A 14,528-nucleotide genomic window follows, 5' to 3' on the forward strand; every position below is an offset into this window, starting at 1 on the left:
TTCTGCACCAAGAATTCATCAATAATTAAAACATCTACTGATCTCATATTTCAATTTTTCTGCAAGTATCGTATCATCACAGGATCGTAAAAGCGCCGAATTCTTTTCGTTTTTGGAAGTGTAGTTGACATTGAAAAACGTCTACAAACAGTATTATGGTAATCCTGGTAGTCAATCAAAAGGTTTAAAGAAAACTGGACCGGATGGCTACAATATAGTTCGGTAAGAACATTTTGTATTTTTAAAAATGTGCTCAGGCCAAATACTATGCCCAAAAGTCTGAAACCAAACAGTTTTGTCAGAAAATGACAAAATACATGTACATTTTTAATGTCAGCTGCGACATTTATACCGTTAATGCCCACGTAGTCTCGTTCAGGATCATCTAATCTAAAGATTTTGTACCGTATTAGCCGGCAAACGACGAGATACGAATTTGGTCCTGGGCTCTCGTACACAGTATCGAAAAAGCTTAACTTTCATAAAATATGTACTGTCACCTGTACCTTTCAGGAGAACCTGATGCAACATTCTTCGTTGGTTTGCCTCTTTCCCTCTTGTACGAAGCACAGTTACTTTACCTTTTCTATTGCTAAGCAGTGGCTGCAGAAACAGCATAAAAGTCTTATTTTATGTCTGGTGCAACTGTAACATTATATCTTTGTACAAAGATATTTGTATAATACCCTCTGCATTTTGAGCAATCTGCACATCGATCATCACATTGGGTTATCAGAAATATATGAGATGCTACGTGCAGTTTCCGAAGCTATGTGGTCGACGTGGAAAGCAAACTGGTTTCCATCTCTACCTTCAGAACTTTTAGCAGAGTGTGCCGCAGGATTTAAAGAATAAGCCAAGTTTCCCAACTGTATAGCAGCGGTACGAGCAATAAAGCTTGAAGGAAGTGCATCATTGGATTTTAATTACAAACTTTTTTATGTTTCTACTCGCTGCATGTCATTCATGGTATAAATTTCTTTACGTTGAGGTACGTGTGGCAGGAAAATATGCTTCTTGGAAAGTGTTCAAGAATTTAGATTATTACAAAATGGTGAACAACAACAGAATCAAGTTACCAGCATCAACACCAATTTCACAACGAAAGTTTTAGGCAATTGCGAATGTGCCTTAAGGAGATAATGGATTTGGACTCTTTCAGTTTCTTCTGAGAGATTTTGCAGGAAGATTTTTAACTGTTGTATAAAGAGTGTTCAAGTATTGACTAAGAACCAGAAGATACAGCGAATGTGTTTTGATAAACCGAGCAATTAATGGAGGATATTTCATCAGCCTTAAATATTCAACAATAACTGTAATAAAAATTTGCTGTTTTCTGCATAGTTTCGTCAAGGAAAGACATGGGTATAAATTTAAGGGCACACTTGTGTTGCTGGACTAGACAGTGAGATACCAGTAGACAACCCTCTACCAGGAAACGCCACTAAATGCATCCGAACAGAGTTTGCAGATTAACTCATGAACGAAGGAGCATCTCCGTTGCAAATGGAAATAATTTCAGTGTACGTCACATTTGAAGTCAGTATTAACATGCAGTTGAGATATTTGCTATAATTACAACTTGCTGAATTTGTAAAGTATTTTAGCGAACTCAATATTTCTTGTACTATTGATATTTGGCGGATATTATCATTAATTTACTTACCGATTGACTTTTCCTCTTCTGTGTGCATGTCAGTAAAATTTGTTCAGGAGTTCCTTGCGATGAACTTCCACTCGTTCTTATTTTCAGCCTTTTTGCTGTAATCTCGTGTTTGAGATCCCATATAGCAGGCCACTTTTCAACCTTTGTGATGAAATCTTCTGCATTTGATGCTCGGTCCGTGTATTTCCACTACAGCAGCCACTGCGCTAGGAAAACGCAGCTCGTCCGTCAGCAGCGCCGCGCTCATGCATTTGAAATAGTGGTGTGGCGGTGGCTCGGTCTGAACGCTGCCATTACGTTCCGTACACGGTCACGAGTGGAGTCACGTTTTATGAGGTCGCCACTCGCGGCGGAGTAGAGCACCGAGTTGGCCAGCAACACCACCGTTTAGCGGCTGTGGCTGCCGTGTGACACCGCTCAGATACCTAAACAACATTCGCCATCGGTAGCGCTGTTAAGAATCGTTGCTAAGTGGCTACGTCTGAGCGGGCCTGAATATGTACACTACTGGCCATTAAAATTGATACACCACGAAGAGAACGCGATACAGACGCGAAATTTAACCGACAAGAAGAAGATGCTGTGATATGCAGATGATTACCTTTTCAGAGCATTGGTTGGTTGGTTGGTTTTGGGGAAGGAGACCAGACAGCGAGGTCATCGGTCTCATCGGATTAGGGAAGGACTGGGAAGGAAGTCGGCCGTGCCCTTTGAAAGGAACCATCCCGGCATTTGCCTGGAGCGATTTAGGGAAATCACGGAAAACCTAAATCAGGATGGCCGGACGCGGGATTGAACCGTCGTCCTCCCGAATGCGAGTCCAATGCCTAACCACTGCGCCACCTCGCTCGGTTTCAGAGCATTCACACAAGGTTGGCGCCTGTGGCGACACCTACAACTTGCTGACATGAGGAAAGTTTCCAACCGATTTCTCATACACAAACAGCAGTTGACCGGCGTTACCTGGTGAAACGTTGTTGTGATGCCTCGTGTAAGGAGGAGAAATGCGTACCATCACGTTTCCGACTTTGATAAAGGTCGGATTGTAGCCTATTCGCGATTTCGATTTATCGTATCGCGACATTGATGCTTGCGTTGGTAGAGCTCAAATGACTGTTAGCAGAATATGGAATCGGTGGGTTCAGGAGGGTAATACGGAACGCCGTGCTGGATCCCAACGGCCTCGTATCGCTAGCAGTCGAGATGAAAGGCATCTTATCCGCATGGCTGTAACGGATCGTGCAGCCACGTCTCGATCCCTGAGTCAACAGATGGGGACGTTTGCAAGACAACAACCATCTGCACGAACAGTTCGACTACGTTTGCAGCAGCATGGGCTATCAGCTCGCAGACCATGGCTGCGGTTACCCTTGACGCTGCATCACAGACGGGAGCGCCTGCGACGGTGTACTCAACGACGAACCTGGGTGCACGAATGGCAACACGTCATTTTTTCGGATGAATTCAGGTTCTGTTTACAGCATCATGATGGTCGCATCCGTGTTTGGCGACATCGCGGTGAACGCACATTGGAAGCGTGTATTCGTCATCGCCATACTGACGTATCATCTGGCGTGATGGTATGGGGTCCCATTGGTTACTCGTCTCAGTCACCTCTTGTTCGTATTGACGGCACTTTAAACAGTGAACGTTACGTTTCAGATGTGTTACGACCCGTGGCTCTACCCTTCATTCGATCCCTGCGAAACCCCACATTTCAGCAGGATAATGCACGACCGCATGTTGCAGGTCCTGAACGGGCCTCTCTGGATACAGAAAATGTTCGACTGCTGCCCTGGCCAGCACATTCTCCAGATCTCTCACCAACTGAAAACGTCTGGTCAGTTGTGGCCAAGCAACTGGCTCGTCACAGTATGCCAGTCACTGCTCTTAATGGACTGTGGTATCGTGTTGAAGCTGCATGGGCAGTTGTACCTGTACACGCCATCCAAGCTCTGTTTGACTCAATGTCCATGCGTATCAAGGCCTTTATTACGGCCAGAGGTGGTTGTTCTGGGTACTGATTTCTCAGGATCTATGCACCCAAATTGCGTGAAAATGTACTTACATGTCAGTTCTATTATAATATATTTGTCCAATGAATTTTGCATTTATTCTTGGTGTAGCAATTTTAATGGCCAGTAGCGTATGTGTATTGGCTTAAATGTTGTCTGATAGGTCTATTTTCAAGAAGGGGCATGGCTTAGAAGACGGGAGGGGCACGATGACGTCATCCCGCCACCACTACATCACTACCCTCTCCACCACCTGCCACAGCACGAGACACGGACGGAGTGGATGTTTGACCCAGAGTCGCCGTTCCGTTCCTACTTTGTCGCACTACGAAAATCCTTCCTGCTTCTGACTATGTCCGACATACAACACTCACATCGCATTGTTATTCATTGACAAGTCAAAATTTTGTATAAAAAGGGGGAATATTTTAAGAGTATTTTCTCTGTAATCATACCAATTATGTACTTGGCTTAGTAAAAAACAGTGGAGGCTCACAATACAATAATAAATAATACTTCTCCAGAACAACGCGGCGTCACTTAGTAAAAGTAAAAGGTTCTTTGTGGTTCACAGTGGAAAATTTATCCTTATTGATCTCTCACACAGCATCCTTCACTTCCACTATAGATAACTATAATCGAAACAATACGTGCTCTGCCTACAGCGAGTGAAATGCGTTTAGTCGGGAACGTTAACATTAATTACGACATTACATAACAAGAAAAATTTATGAATGAAGTTATAAAATAATTAGTTTAGTAAACGACGAAACCGAGGACACTCTTAAACTGTCACGGTATATAACACAAAATATGAAATTCATTATTCGTGGAGTACAGGCTCTGACAAGGCAAGAACGGGGAAGGAAATCGATCTTATAGTTCCAGTCAATCTATTCCAGTGGGCGCTTGACTCGAGTTCAGAAAATGATTTTAAGGATGACTGTACAGGGATTTTAGCTCAGCTGCTCGAATCTGAGAATCGATTGCCTTACTCAATGACGTTTCAGCTAGATAGTGGCGGAAGACCTATGCAACATACGATATTGCAATGTCTGTGTTTTTCCAAATTACGATGCAATGTTTCTTCAGACATGCATGCATGTCAGAAGGAACAGACTCTGCGGCGACTACAGCCGTTATGCAATACATGAAATGTATTCGCTGTTGCGAATATGGACAACCATCAGCTGTAGAATGGAATGACGACAACCAATATTTATGCCGGGCCGGGACTCGGACCCGGTTCCCCCCTTATCGCGAGCGGTCGCCTTACCATTCGGCTATCCGTGCATGACTCACGGCCAGATCCAACCTCCCAAATGTCGTCAACTGTGTCTACGATCTGTACTCCTACACCCATTATGTATATTCCCATACAGGGGAAACATTTTGCTTGGAAGTCGCTTGCCAGCTGATACGATATTGCAGTGTCTGGTTATTCCGAATTATGATGCAGGGTTCCTTCGGATACGCATGCATGTCCAAAGGAACAGGCACTGCGACTTTCAACACACGGATGACGACGTACTGAAGTTTGAGTCTGGCTGTATGATCGTGCTCAGATAGCCTAACGGTAAGGAGACCGCTCGCGATAAGTGGGAAGTCCCGGTCTGGCACAAATTTACATTGTCGTAATTCCATTGTACAGCTGATTGTTGTCCATGTTCGCAACAGCGAGTACACTTCATTTACCTATGAAACATCTCGCCATGTACGCCAGTCAGTGGAAACAATTAGTTTTTGTCCTAATGCTTCAAACATTCCTCAGCAACTCGAGAAAGTGTGATGACTGGAGAAGCTGTACGGGTAAGAGTGATACAAAGCATATTTTTAGCCATGTCCCCAACAATGTCTACAAACAATTATTTTGGATCATGATCAGTCATTTAACATGCACTGCTTCTTCCGTTGTACATACCCCTGTCGCTACTGCATGTCATCTACCCTGCTTCGTTCTGGTTTTCGTCTCGGTGCTTTCTTGTCACTTGCAATAAAACAAACAACTACCTTTGTTCATCTACCCTTTATTGCCTTGCTACATCTCAGTGTCACCATCAACTTATTTTCATTACGAACATTCTAATGCCTTCTAGTCCAGCCAGTTCCTTGATTCATCTATTACGCTTCCTGTCATTCCAAGTAATTCCCAGACGCATATCTCCATTATTCATCGTTCAACTGTCAGTATTTGGATGGTTTTAGTATTAAAAGTCTATATCTCATTGCCGTTAAGTCAATACTGCTAATATTGGAAACTCCTGTTTCAATAACATTGGAAAATTCGCTTACACACGCTGTTCAGTTAACTAAAAACATTTTGCGCCTTTTTATGCTTACAAAAATGAATAAAGACCATTACTGTAATATATATCCCTAAAAAGGCATTTGTAAGCTACCCGTCATCAACGAAATACTTGAGAAAAGTGTTCCAACAGTTACATATTAGACTACAAGCACAATTCCAAATCTGGACGGACGACCTCCTTGTCGAAAATTCTCATGTGCTTAGACTTTAGTGACATCTTCACAGATGATAATTCTGTCACTTTTTAATAGCACCATTGGCGTCAATAAGGATTTCGAGTATTCCCAGCAGCGGTTCAGCACACAAACGGAACTGCGAGTACCTGTTGACCTCAAGAGAACATACAAGATATGTTCTACGTGAAGTGGTCCTGGGATGTAGGGCCACTTCTGTGCGGGTTTGCGTCATGGCAGTGGGCCGTGACGAGGGAGCATGCTCCTTGTCGCTTAGACGAATAGCATCTAAGATCGAAACACATTACAAGGCAAATAAAGGAAATAAAAAAAAACGACCCACCACGAAGGTATTATACGAAGGAGACGCAAATCGGCAGATGTGATGTACACGTACAGACAAACAAACGATTATAATTTCGGAAAGATTGGATTATTTATTCAGGAGAAAGAGCTTTACAAACTGAGCAAGTCAATAACGACTTGGTTCACCTCTGGCCCTTATGAAAGTAGTTGTTCGATTTCGCACGATTGATAGAGCCGTTGGATGTCCTCCTTAGGAATATCGTTCCAAATTCTGTCCAGTTAGCGTTTAGTTCGTCAAACTCCCGAGCTAGTTGGAGGACCTTGCCCATAATTCTGCAAGCGTTCTCAACTGGAGAGAAATCCGGCGACTTTCTTGGCAATGGTAGGGTTTGGCAAACGTGAAGACAAGCAGTAGAAACTCACGCCATGTGCAGGCTAGTATTATCCTGTAGAAATGTAAACCAGGACGGCTTGCCAAGAAGGGCAACAATACAAGGCGTAGAGTATCGTCGACGTACCGCTGTGCTGCAAGTGAGCCTCGAATGACAACCGACGGTGTCCTGCTATAAAAAGGCATGACTCAAAGACCATCCCTCCTGGTTGTCGGGGCATATGGCGGGCGACAGTCAGATTGGTATCCCACCGCTTTTGAGGGCGACTCCAGACATGTCTTCGTTGGTCTTCGGGGCACCTTTCGTACCGGATCTCGTCAGTGAAAACAATTCTACTCCAGTCAATGAGATACCAGGCCGAAGACGAGTCTGGAGACGCCCTGGACAGCAGTGAGTGGCTAAGAGAAAGAAACTGAATACAAGCAATTTCCAAAATTCATACCAGAAGAGGAAATTCGTTCCACTTGCTTTTTTAAGAGTACTTCCTAGGTCACTACCAAAACGTTGGGATGATAAGAGAAAGACAGATTTTGTACGTAGGAACCTAGAAGGAGGTGCAACACGTTCAAAGGAATTCACTTCCTGGAATGACTTCCAAGAAATTTTAAAAAGGAAATATTGGTCGTCAAGCACACAAAATGAGTTAGCACTTCAGTTGTTCGATCATCATTATCAACAAATGCTGGAGTAGTTACAAGAAATATATTGAACGATACTTCAGTATTTCAAAGTATTTAGACAACGCCATGCAGCAAGGTAACTTAATGAAGGTAATGGTTTGTTGGCTACCCTACCAACTGTGAAAAGAAATGTGGTATCGGGGTTGGGCTATTGTTAACGAGTTACTAATGTTAAGAGAGGGACTAGATTCATTAATCAGGGACCGAGGAGTCTGTCCCCAAGGGGAGAATCATCGATCTGATAATATTAATGGAATCAGGTTCAAATGGTTCAAATGGCTCTGAGCACTATGGGACTTAACTTCTGAGGTTATTAGTCCCCTAGAACTTAGAACTACTTAAACCTAATTAACCGAAGGACATCACACACATCCATGCCCGAGGCAGCATTCGAACCTGCGACCGTAGCGGTCGCGCGGTTCCAGACTGTAGCGCCTAGAACCGCTCGCCAACTTATAGTATATCTTTCCGCACTAATTTATTACAGTTCCAGGTAGAAAAATAAATATCAAATGTATTCATCTAGTAGCTTTTACTGATACTGTTGAGGTAAAAGAAACAGAACAAGTTAGACAAGAACTACTGGAAAAATGTTAAATTGAAATCTAAAGAATCTGATAGACTGAGTGAAGAACAGAAGAGCTTTAGAAAATACATTTTTAAAGCACATGAATAAACGAGTATTTTCTGGCAAGCCAGGTATAACTATGTTTACAAGTTTAAAGTAAAGGAACATAAACATTTCTCCTGTAAACCTTATTCTACACATATGAGTCTACAAAATGCTGTTGGAAAATAAATCCAGATGATTAATAATGACATTTTAGAGTGTAGTCTTAGTGTCTATAGTAATCCATTATTAGTTGTTAAGAAACTGTCAGTATACAGGGTGATCCATTGAAAGTGACCGGGCCAAATATCTCACAAAATAAGCGTCAAACGAAAAAACTACAAAGACCGAAACTCATCTAGCTTGAAGGGGGAAACCAGATGGTGCAACGGTTGGCCCGCTAGATGACGCTGCCATAGGTCAAACGGTTATCAACTGCCTTTTTTTAAAAAGAGGAACCCCCATATTTTATTACATATTCGTTCGTGTAGTACGTAAAGAAATATGAATGTTTCAGTTGGACCACTATTTTCGCTTTGTGATAAATGGCGCTGTAATTGCCACAAACGTATAAGTACGTGGTATCACGTAACATTCCGCCAGTACGGAGGTATTTGCTTCGTGATACATTACCCGTGTTAAAATGGACCGTTTACCAATTGCGGAAAAGGTCGATATCGTGTTGATCAAAATGCCTAAAGGGCGTGTGCTATGTATACTGCTCGGTATCCTGGACGACATCATCCAAGTGTCCGGACCGTTCGCCGGATAGTTACGTTACTTAAGGAAACAGGGAGTGTTCAGCTACATGTGAAACGTCAACCACGACCTGCAACAAATGATGATGTACAAGTAGGTATTTTAGCTGCTGTCGCGGCTAATCCGCACATCAGTAGCAGACAAATTGCGCATGAATCGGGAATCTCAAAAACGTCGGTGTTGAAAATGCTACATCAATATCGATTGCACCCGTACCATATTTCTATGCATCAGCAATTGCATAGCGACGACTTTGAACGTCGTGTACAGTTCTCCCACTGGACACAAGAGAAATTACGGGACGATGACAGATGTTTGCACGCGTTCTATTTAGCGACGAGGCGTCATTCACCAACAGCGATAATGTAAACCGGCATAATATGCACTATTGGGCAACGGAAAATCCACGATGGCTGCGACAAGTGGAACATCACCGACCTTGGCGGGTTAAGTATGGTAGGGCATCATGGGAGGAAGGATAATTGCCCCCATTTTATCGATGGCAATCAAAATGGTGCAATGTATGCTGATTTCCTACGTAATGTTCTACCGATGTTACTACAAGATGTCTCATGCATGACACAATGGCATTACAAACTAGTCATTCTGACCCCTAATTTTCATGTAAGTCCATTGTGGGTATAATTGGTAAAAACTTTCCGTTTCTATGTATGAGAAGAATTTAACCTATATTCTGTCAATCAATACTTCGCCAGATGTTGTTGGCATTTAAAATATACAATTAAAATAAATGTCTACGTGTATGCATTGACATTGCATGAATATACTACTAATTAATATATTTCAGGTATAGTATTTGATTTTTTTGTGAGACATTTGAAAGCTAGAACCATTTTCCAGTAGGCAATATGTAATTGACAATAGCACCAAAATAGCATGGTGCAACGATCACTTTTTGGGGTCTGTGGGATGAAGCTAGTGGTTTCTGGTCTGTTCTGTTCTGTTTTGCTCTCTATTCTCCAACCTACAACTGAAGTATACCTCCCTGCCCCCCTCCCCCCCCCCCCCCCCCCCCCCGGAATCCCGATGTGGGTTTGGGAAAGTTATACATCTTTGATGCTATGATGCTACCTTCTTTCCTTATTCAGTCACGACATCCCTTACCTTTTTCTTTTCTTCCTTTCTTACTTCTTTCCCCCATTTGGATACAAGATCTATTTTCCCTCCACACACATTTACATCATCATATTACGCATTTGCTTCACCTCACCTTTCAGGGTGTAGATGAATTGAAAACACAGGAATCATTTTTTATTATGCACTGCTGTAGGATTTGTGGTATTAGCCACATCATACAGATGAGGAGAAGATTACGTAAGTTAGTTGATCGAAAGCAGAAGAGGTGTTGGCAGAAAAGAGAAAAAATGGATCTGAGGAAAGAACTGTAATAGATAATTTATACAAGAGTAGGATATTTATCATTTTGAGACATAATCCTGTGTTCTGCAGAAAAGAAATAGCCTGAGTTGTAGAACCTTGAGAAGTATGATTAAATTAAAATTTATTAAAGATGCAAAGAGTGTCTAATTTTGTATAGTTGAAATAATGGAGGTATAAGGGAAGAAAAAATAGTATACAAGCTGTAGGGAAGTTTCTGGTTGTTAAGTATTCAGAAGGTAATTCCACCTACAGTGAAATGAAGACGAAGTTTAAAAGTACGAGGGCAGTTCAATAAGTAATGCAACACATTTTTTTTCTCGGCCAATTTTGGTTGAAAAAACCGGAAATTTCTTGTGGAATATTTTCAAACATTCCCGCTTCGTCTCGTATAGTTTCATTGACTTCCGACAGGTGGCAGCGCTGTACGGAGCTGTTAAAATGGCGTCTGTAACGGATGTGCGTTGCAAACAATGGGCAGTGATCCGAGTTTCTTTTGGCGGAAAACAAGGGCATCTCAGATATTCATAGGCGCTTGCAGAATGTCTACGGTGATCTGGCAGTGGACAAAAGCACGGTGAGTCGTTGGGCAAAGCGTGTGTCTTCATCGCCGCAAGGTCAAGCAAGACTGTCTGATCTCCCGCGTGCGGGCCGGCCGTGCACAGCTGTGACTCCTGCAATGGCGGAGCGTGCGAACACACTCGTTCGAGATGATCGACGGATCACCATCAAACAACTCAGTGCTCAACTTGACATCTCCTCTGTTGGTAGTGCTGTCACAATTGTTCACCAGTTGGGATATTCAAAGGTTTGTTCCCGCTGGGTCCCTCATTGTCTAACCGAACACCATAAAGAGCAAAGGAGAACCATCTGTGCGGAATTGCTTGCTCGTCATGTGGCTGAGGGTGACAATTTCTTGTCAAAGATTGTTACAGGCGATGAAACATGGGTTCATCACTTCGAACCGGAAACAAAACGGCAATCAATGGAGTGGCGCCAAACCCACTCCCCTACCAAGAAAAAGTTTAAAGCCATACCCTCAGCCGGTAAAGTCATGGTTACAGTCTTCTGGGACGCTGAAGGGGTTATTCTGTTCGATGTCCTTCCCCATGGTCAAACGATCAACTCTGAAGTGTATTGTGCTACTCTTCAGAAATTGAAGAAACGACTTCAGCGTGTTCGTAGGCACAAAAATCTGAGCGAACTTCTCTTCTTCATGACAACGCAAGACCTCACACAAGTCTTCGCACCCGAGAGGAGCTCACAAAACTTCAGTGGACTGTTCTTCCTCATGCACCCTACAGCCCCGATCTCGCACCGTCGGATTTCCATATGTTTGGCCCAATGAAGGACGCAATCCGTGGGAGGCACTACGCGGATGATGAAGAAGTTATTGATGCAGTACGACTTTGGCTCTGACATCGACCAGTGGAATGGTACCGTGCAGGCATACAGGCCCTCATTTCAAGGTGGCGTAAGGCCGTAGCATTGAATGGAGATTACGTTGAAAAATAGTGTTGTGTAGCTAAAAGATTGGGGAATAACCTGGTGTATTTCAATGCTGAATAAAACAACCCCTGTTTCAGAAAAAAAATGTGTTGCATTACTTATTGAACTGCCCTCGTATTATGGAGTGTAAAGGCACCCAGAATCTATTGTTTTCTCATAAAAGAAACATGTTATGAAGGTGCTTTCACGTAATTATGGCATGAAAACAAATCGTTAGAATTTTACTGCAGTGCCATTTAGAAAGATATTGTAACGATACAGCAGTATGAAGTACATAAATAAAGGCACAGTGAGACAATTTTAGTGAAGCTGACTTTAAGTTCGAATATTTGTCACGATAAGAAAATGTGCAAACGCAAATGTACGTTCATTAAATTAAAACTAAGCGTTCATTACTATTGCACTGTTTAATATGATGGAACAGGGAACAGTATAGAGGAGAAGTACCTTACTCAGCCTGTAGGATAAGTGTTATTAACTTTGCAAAGTGTCAGAGCTTAGACGCTTTATACAGATCTGCTTATCACAAATATCAATTACCGGTACTGCAAGATGATACAAATTGTACATACTAAGTAAAAAAAAAAAATAGCTACATCCACCACGAGATCATTCGTCCCTGTGGGTGGATATTTAATGCTACATACAAATCCAGGGGAGCGATCTATACCCCTACACCACCATCTTACCGACAAATGAAACTCACGAATGAGAACTATACAAAAAGATACAGTACATGAGAGCACATATATTGAGCACGCAGCGTATCATGCCGTGGGATAACATAGGTCTTCGACATGGGACGGCCATTTCAACAATTTCGCGAGAGGATGTGCCGGTTGGGCCACGAATATGTAAGGTCTGAAGGTCTCTGGCATACTTCGAAAAGGTGCAGAAGCCATAACAAAATATATAAATTTCATAATGAAAATGAATTTCAGAGAACGAGAAATGAAAACTTACGTTGAGATAGATTGATTTGTTCTATATACAGACTTTGTGTTGGGCGTTAATAGAAATTTGATTTTCTACGTTCGATGATGGACCATATATGGTCAGTGTCAACATACAGTTTACTAATTTAAAACGAACCATTGTGTTACTCAACAGTAATTAGAAATGTAGTTTTGCTTTCCCAAATAGCAGTTACCAGGCAGTCGGCGAAGAAGTTTATCAGAGCCTTTCAAGAGAGTGCACTCGAAAAATATAAGGAGGTAAGAGACAATAAAGAATGTTTATGAAAAAACAGAAGTCTAACGAAGTAAACACTTCAAAGACCAGACTTCGAGTGTATCTAGGCTAGGCATCTGTTCTGCAATTCCTGGTGCTACGTAAGTCAAAGATCCTCTCCCTTAGCACACAGAATCCCTGAGTCTCCTTCCACCTGGCTACAGGTCAACCAACTATTTAAGGACTTTAGTGTCTGAATGTCACCTCTGGGCAGGTGAAAATCCCTGATCCCGACGGGAATAGAACCCGGGACCCCGTGCTCAGGAAGCGAGAACGCTAGCGCGAGATCACGAGCTGCGGACCCATGCAGCGTAAGGAAAATAAATTCAGATGGTATTCCGGGAATGAATACGTGTTTTAGATTGTGCCATTTGGAACAGGAAATTTATTTCGTAATTAGAATTATATTAATACCTTCAGATGCTGACGGGCGTTGATATATATCAACTGGGACAGGTGAAAATGTGTCCCCCGCCCGGGACTCGAACCCGGGATCTCCTGCTTACATGGCAGACGCTCAATCCATCTGAGCCACCGAGGGCACAGAGGATAGTGCGACTGCAGGGACTATCTCGCGCACGCGAGGCCCACATTCTCACCTTGTATGTACGCGCACTACATTCGTAGTGTCCCACCCCAACACACTTATTACTCGTGGAAGACATTATTACCAAGTCCCATAAGAGTTCGGGGAATATGTGTGCATCCGCACAGAAGAAAAAGGTCATGGCCGGTATTGCCAGAACTATATCAATAAATTTACTTTGTGGTGAGCAAGGAGTATGACTCATCGTGTTTGAGTACTTAAAGCCTTGAGTAGCCATATAGAAGGAAAGAATGTGTTACAGTAAGAAGTGTTGTGTTAGCAGTATGTTTAAGGATTATCCTCGTCATTCTATTTTGTTCTCTTGTTGTTTGTTGGTTTTAGTGTAACTAATCAAGGGTCGACAGTGTCGTTTTCGATGCCACAGTGAGCGATACTAGACAAAAATTGCACATTTTAGCAGCCCAAATAGCTCAATTGCAAGAAAGTAATGTGAAAATGTGTAAAACAGAGGCTACAGGAGCACACCAGTCTGATATAGCAAAGAAACTGAAAACTGATAAGAAAAGGAACCGAGATTAGCGAGTCCAACTACTCCGGAGGAAAAGAAGAAGAAGCAGGAATGAAATAAATGCTGGGTAGAAAAACGGCCACTATGTTTCTCTGGCAGTAAGGAACATTAGGCTTTCAAGGAGGCTTGAGAGATTAAAGAAGTCAGTACTTGCACGGAAGCAGGAATTGAAGAGGATGAACTTTATAGTGTGAGCTTAATTGGCGCACAAAGTACTAATATTTTAGAAGTTAAGGCAAACAATGTAGAATTATCAGCTCCAATATCTTGAAAAAGTGTGGAGCATTAATTACCTGCAGGGGCAGACAAATTGAACGTGTGCGTACTGAAGTAAATAAGTTTGATATTTTTTTAGTTGCAGTGGTAT

The 14,528-nt window shown here is 42.4% G+C and overlaps 1 non-coding gene across 1 annotated transcript; it reads right to left on the bottom strand.

Moving 5' to 3' along the window:
• Positions 1-13,513: 13,513 nt before the first annotated feature.
• Trnat-ugu (transfer RNA threonine (anticodon UGU)) lies at positions 13,514-13,587 on the bottom strand. The gene has a single exon. It is a non-coding gene; the product is annotated as a tRNA-Thr (tRNA).
• Positions 13,588-14,528: the final 941 nt, after the last annotated feature.

The sequence above is a fragment of the Schistocerca serialis genome, chromosome 4 (assembly GCF_023864345.2).
Source record: "Schistocerca serialis cubense isolate TAMUIC-IGC-003099 chromosome 4, iqSchSeri2.2, whole genome shotgun sequence".
In the NCBI taxonomy this organism is placed as follows: domain Eukaryota; kingdom Metazoa; phylum Arthropoda; class Insecta; order Orthoptera; family Acrididae; genus Schistocerca; species Schistocerca serialis.